This window comes from Littorina saxatilis, linkage group LG12 (assembly GCF_037325665.1).
Source record: "Littorina saxatilis isolate snail1 linkage group LG12, US_GU_Lsax_2.0, whole genome shotgun sequence".
Lineage (NCBI taxonomy): Eukaryota > Metazoa > Mollusca > Gastropoda > Littorinimorpha > Littorinidae > Littorina > Littorina saxatilis.
The window spans coordinates 70,714,260-70,719,707 of NC_090256.1; positions in this window are offsets into that span (position 1 = coordinate 70,714,260).

A 5,448-nucleotide genomic window follows, 5' to 3' on the forward strand; every position below is an offset into this window, starting at 1 on the left:
TGGTTTGGTCAGGATGGCCCAGTCACGACACAGCTATATGGTTTGGTCAGGATGGCCCAGTCACGACACAGCTATATGGTTTGGTCAGGATGGCCCAGTCACGACACAGCTATATGGTTTGGTCTGGATGGCCCAGTCACGACACAGCTATATGGTTTGGTCAGGATGGCCCAGTCACGACACAGCTATATGGTTTGGTCAGGATGGCCCAGTCACGACACAGCTATATGGTTTGGTCAGGATGGCCCAGTCACGACACAGCTATATGGTTTGGTCAGGATGGCCCAGTCACGACACAGCTATATGGTTTGGTCAGGATGGCCCAGTCACGACACAGCTATATGGTTTGGTCAGGATGGCCCAGTCACGACACAGCTATATGGTTTGGTCAGGATGGCCCAGTCACGGCACAGCTATATGTTTTGGTCATGATGGCCCAGTCACGACACAGCTATATGGTTTGGTCAGGATGGCCCAGTCACGATACACAGCTATATGGTTTGGTCAGGATGGCCCAGTCACGACACAGCTATATGGTTTGGTCAGGATGGCCCAGTCACGATACACAGCTATATGGTTTGGTCAGGATGGCCCAGTCACGACACAGCTATATGGTTTGGTCAGGATGGCCCAGTCACGATACACAGCTATATGGTTTGGTCAGGATGGCCCAGTCACGACACAGCTATATGGTTTGGTCAGGATGGCCCAGTCACGACACAGCTATATGGTTTGGTCAGGATGGCCCAGTCACGACACAGCTATATGGTTTGGTCAGGATGGCCCAGTCACGATACACAGCTATATGGTTTGGTCAGGATGGCCCAGTCACGACACAGCTATATGGTTTGGTCAGGATGGCCCAGTCACGACACAGCTATATGGTTTGGTCAGGATGGCCCAGTCACGACACAGCTATATGGTTTGGTCAGGATGGCCCAGTCACGATACACAGCTATATGGTTTGGTCAGGATGGCCCAGTCACGACACAGCTATATGGTTTGGTCAGGATGGCCCAGTCACGACACAGCTATATGGTTTGGTCAGGATGGCCCAGTCACGACACAGCTATATGGTTTGGTCAGGATGGCCCAGTCACGACACAGCTATATGGTTTGGTCAGGATGGCCCAGTCACGACACAGCTATATGGTTTGGTCTGGATGGCCCAGTCACGACACAGTTATATGGTTTGGTCAGGATGGCCCAGTCACGACACAGCTATATGGTTTGGTCTGGATGGCCCAGTCACGACACAGCTATATGGTTTGGTCAGGATGGCCCAGTCACGACACAGCTATATGGTTTGGTCTGGATGGCCCAGTCACGACACAGCTATATGGTTTGGTCAGGATGGCCCAGTCATGACACAGCTATATGGTTTGGTCTGGATGGCCCAGTCACGACACAGCTATATGGTTTGGTCAGGATGGCCCAGTCACGACACAGCTATATGGTTTGGTCTGGATGGCCCAGTCACGACACAGCTACAGTCGAGACCGGATGTAAGAAAGTCGTCGGGACCCACTTTTTGTCTTTCATACATCCGGTCTTTACTAAATCCGGTTAACCGGATGTATGAAAATATTGTGGATTGACTTTCATACATCCGGCCACGCGTCTGTTACTTGTTAAAAGTAGGGTTTTTTCATATCATTTTTGTATTTATTTGTTTTTTTATGTTTAAATGTTTTGATACATATCCTTGTTAGAAGAAAAGGTTTGTGAATAACAAGTGAAAAACTACGTAGAGGTTACATGCCGAGTCTCAGTGATTATTAAAAATAATGGTCGAAGTTAGCGGATCATGAAAAATGCGAGCTTTAGCGAGCTTTTTCATGACCGCGAACTGAGACCATTATTTTTTATAATCACTGAGACGAGGTGTGTAACCTCTTTATTCCTCCTTTCTTCAGTTATTCAAAGAAAAGAGGAGTTTTTTTGCGAAAATTTGATCGAATCCTATTCTCTCAATCAGTCAACCTGCGCAGGCGATCGATTAATGCGCGGTTGTATAGTTCCGTGCAAATCATTCCATTCTGTTAACACTTCTTGTCAGTTTTCCTATTTTGGACTAAAATCAAGTACACAGATATGCTGTTATTCTGCTGTGGCGGCAAAGGCAGATATTGTGTGTTCTGTATATGTTTTGGTATCGCTTAGGATAATGTTTTTTCGTCAAATGGGACTAGCAGACGAACTTTTGCACCCGTGTTCCAACGTTAAAAACTGTATGAAGTTCAGTTTTCTGGGGAAAATAGTGTATGAAACCGCTTTATGTTGTTTAAATTGATGAGATGTGTGCATTTGGTTGCGTGTGATCTGTTTATTAAATGAAATATTGTTGAAAACTGACCGTCGGATTGCAGTCTGTTGTCGAAGGAACTGAGTGAAAAGAAGGGGAACTACTCTTGTCGCTAGACAAAGTATGAGTTACTTGCCTTGGGAAATTGCTTGTGATGAACGGTTTGAGCACGGCAGATCTAGATTCAGAAAACAACCGAACTCATGGATTTTATATGGAGATTCATGTGTTCAGGCCTGTAGTTGTTAATTTAAATGCGGTATGTTTGTATTGTTTGCTCCAGAGATGTATACTTCGTACATTAGAGCGTTCGGAACTTTTCAGTCGCAAAAAGTAGTACCGAAACAGAACAACCTCTCAACCCATTGCACTATCGAGGATTCAGGCTGTTGCTGGGTCGTTATTTGTTTAGTTGCTGGGTCATTATCGAAAAATAACTACCCCTGCAAGTTTACAGAGGTAAAGAAGCAGAGGGGGGAATAAATGTACTTACATACACTGACACAGTCAGGACACCGATAGAAAGAGCAACTGTTTGTGTAAGGAACTGTTCTGCTTTGCATAAGGCCGTGCACTCTCCGCCCCCCCCCCCCCCCCCGTCCCTCTGTGTGTGTGTGTGTGTGTGTGTGTGTGTGCGCGTTTGTGTGTGGCTCAACTGTATTGTGTGTGTTCCCTCCACAACCCTTTTGCGCTTTTGACAATGTTTTTGGTCGTGGAAGCTTTGTAATGACCGTTGGCGTAGCAAATAACATTTTCTAAGTTCTCTCTCTCTCTCCCCCCCTCCCCCTCCCCCTCTCTCACTCTGTCTCTCTCTGTCTCTCTCTCTCTCCAAAACGCACACATTTATAACACACACACACACACGCGCGCGCACTGAATACAAAAACCAGTTTAATGGATTAAAACAACAACAACAACATAAACAAGAAGAGCAAACGCTCGATCGAGTCACTTTCGCAGTTCTGAATATTATGACCTTGAAAAAGGTCAAAGGTCACCAAAGCAGACGTCAAAGTGTAGAGGTCACTGGGAGTCACGTTCACATAAAATTTGAGCCCGGTCACTTTTATAGTTTCCGAGAAAAGCCCAACGTTAAGTTGTGTGTTGCCGAACAGAAAAGGCTAGTTATCTCCCTTGTTTTTCTGATAACGTTCGTAAAAGGCTACAGATGTAAATACTTTGATGTAAAGAATAATCCTACAAAGTTTCAATCACATCCGATGAACTTTGTCAAAGATATAAAATGTCTAATTTTTCCTTTGACGCTGACCTGTGACCTTGAAAAAGGTCAAAGGTCAACGAAACCATCGTTAAAGTGTAGAGGTCATTGGAGGTCACTGTTGCAGTTCCACTTTTTGGCTCACGTAAGTGTAGCCTATGCGATCGTAACTTTGTCTGTCTGTGCGTGCGTGCGTGCGTCTGTGCGTGTGTATGTCTGTGGTAGAAACTCTAACATTTGAAGACGTCACATTACATTGACGTCACATTATGACGTAAGAGGGTTAGACGTCACGCGAAGGAAGTACTGACAGTCTCGGTCATTATTATTTTGAGCGCGCCGAGACTAGTTGGCAGTCGTGTCCTTGTAAGTAGGCTACATGCAGACAGACAGATCTAGATCTAGTGTCTCGCTTTCTTGCACAGTTTCACCTATGCTCTTTCTCTGTGTGTGTGTGTGTGTGTGTGTGTGTGTGTGTGTGTGTGTGTGTGTGTGTGTGTGTGTGTGTGTGTGTGTGTGTGTGTGTGTAGGAGTGATTGAGTTTGTGTTACTGTTTGTCGATTTCTTACGTGAGCCTTGAAGGCTTCGCCTCTTGTTACCTTGTGTTTTAGATACAATATCTAAGAACACACCAAAGTTATATTCAATACTTTACAACAGTCATGCTTCAAATCAATCTCGTAAAACACTGATGATTTAGATTAATGAATAAATTTATTGGTTGGTAATATTTCCGGATTCTTTAACAAACTATTTCTATTTTAGATCTAACGAATTTGCGTTCATAGTTAATTGTTCTTGCATTGACAGCTAGTTTAATGTCGAACTGGACTTATCTTAAATGGGCTGGTTAGTTACAAAGTCCGAATGTCCTGATGGAAGCCTGGATTCACATGATGACCGTAGCAGTGACGAACTTGATGAAGATCACTGGATGATGATGATAATTAGTAGACAAACTCCTTTTGCTCCTCGCTGGTGGATCACACTGGTGGCGTAGCTTGATTAGTTCACCCTTATCCCAGCGGATCCTAGACGCTCGAACCCCTGGATCAAAGGTAATACTTGTTATTAACAACGGTATCCTAGGATCAAGGTTAATTTTGATTTCTTGCCCTATCTTCATGTCGGGCAGTTCGCAGACAAACCAAGTATGGTTACTGAATAAAATACTAGATCTATATGCCGAACTAACTTGCAGCATGTACGTTTATGATTAACTTCATTAAACATTATAAAACAAATATCATATGCGAATAGATGTGAGTGTATAATAGCTGTTCCTTGATGGACGCTCGATATTACAGCGACACTTTACCTTTTGATGCTCCTTTCCGGACACTACTCTACGAGTCTGTGCGGCTGCGGGTTACATCTCAGGCCTTGGGATGGTAGGTTAGGTGCCGGCGGCTTTTCATCGGTGGTTACACAGGATTCTTGTTCCCCACTTGTAGCCTCTCAGTACCCGGCAAATAGAGTGACCGTAATGGTTAGCGGTTCACGTTTCCTTCCTCCAAATAACTGTTTTCATCCCACGATGCAACTCCATGAGTTACGTAAATTCGCATATTAATGACGCAGTAATGACGTTGATCCAACATGTAGATTCTCATACTAGTGACGTCATTACTTCGTCTCCAAGGTCTCGTAGACTCTTACCCTAATGGTGCAACAAAATATTTCAGTCTCGGCTAAACAAGAGTTGTTTGGAGTTGAGTCATAACATAACCCCGGGGGGTGGACAAGCGAAATCTTATTTCGTTTCCGTTTATACGACTCAATATACAATACAATACCATACAATATACAATATGCATATACAATTGTTTCCACTTTTTGGAGTAGATCTGCATGAGCCTGTCGCGGCCAGTTTGGCCTCACTACTCCAACGGGGTGGACAAATTTTCCTTCTGGACTCTGAAAC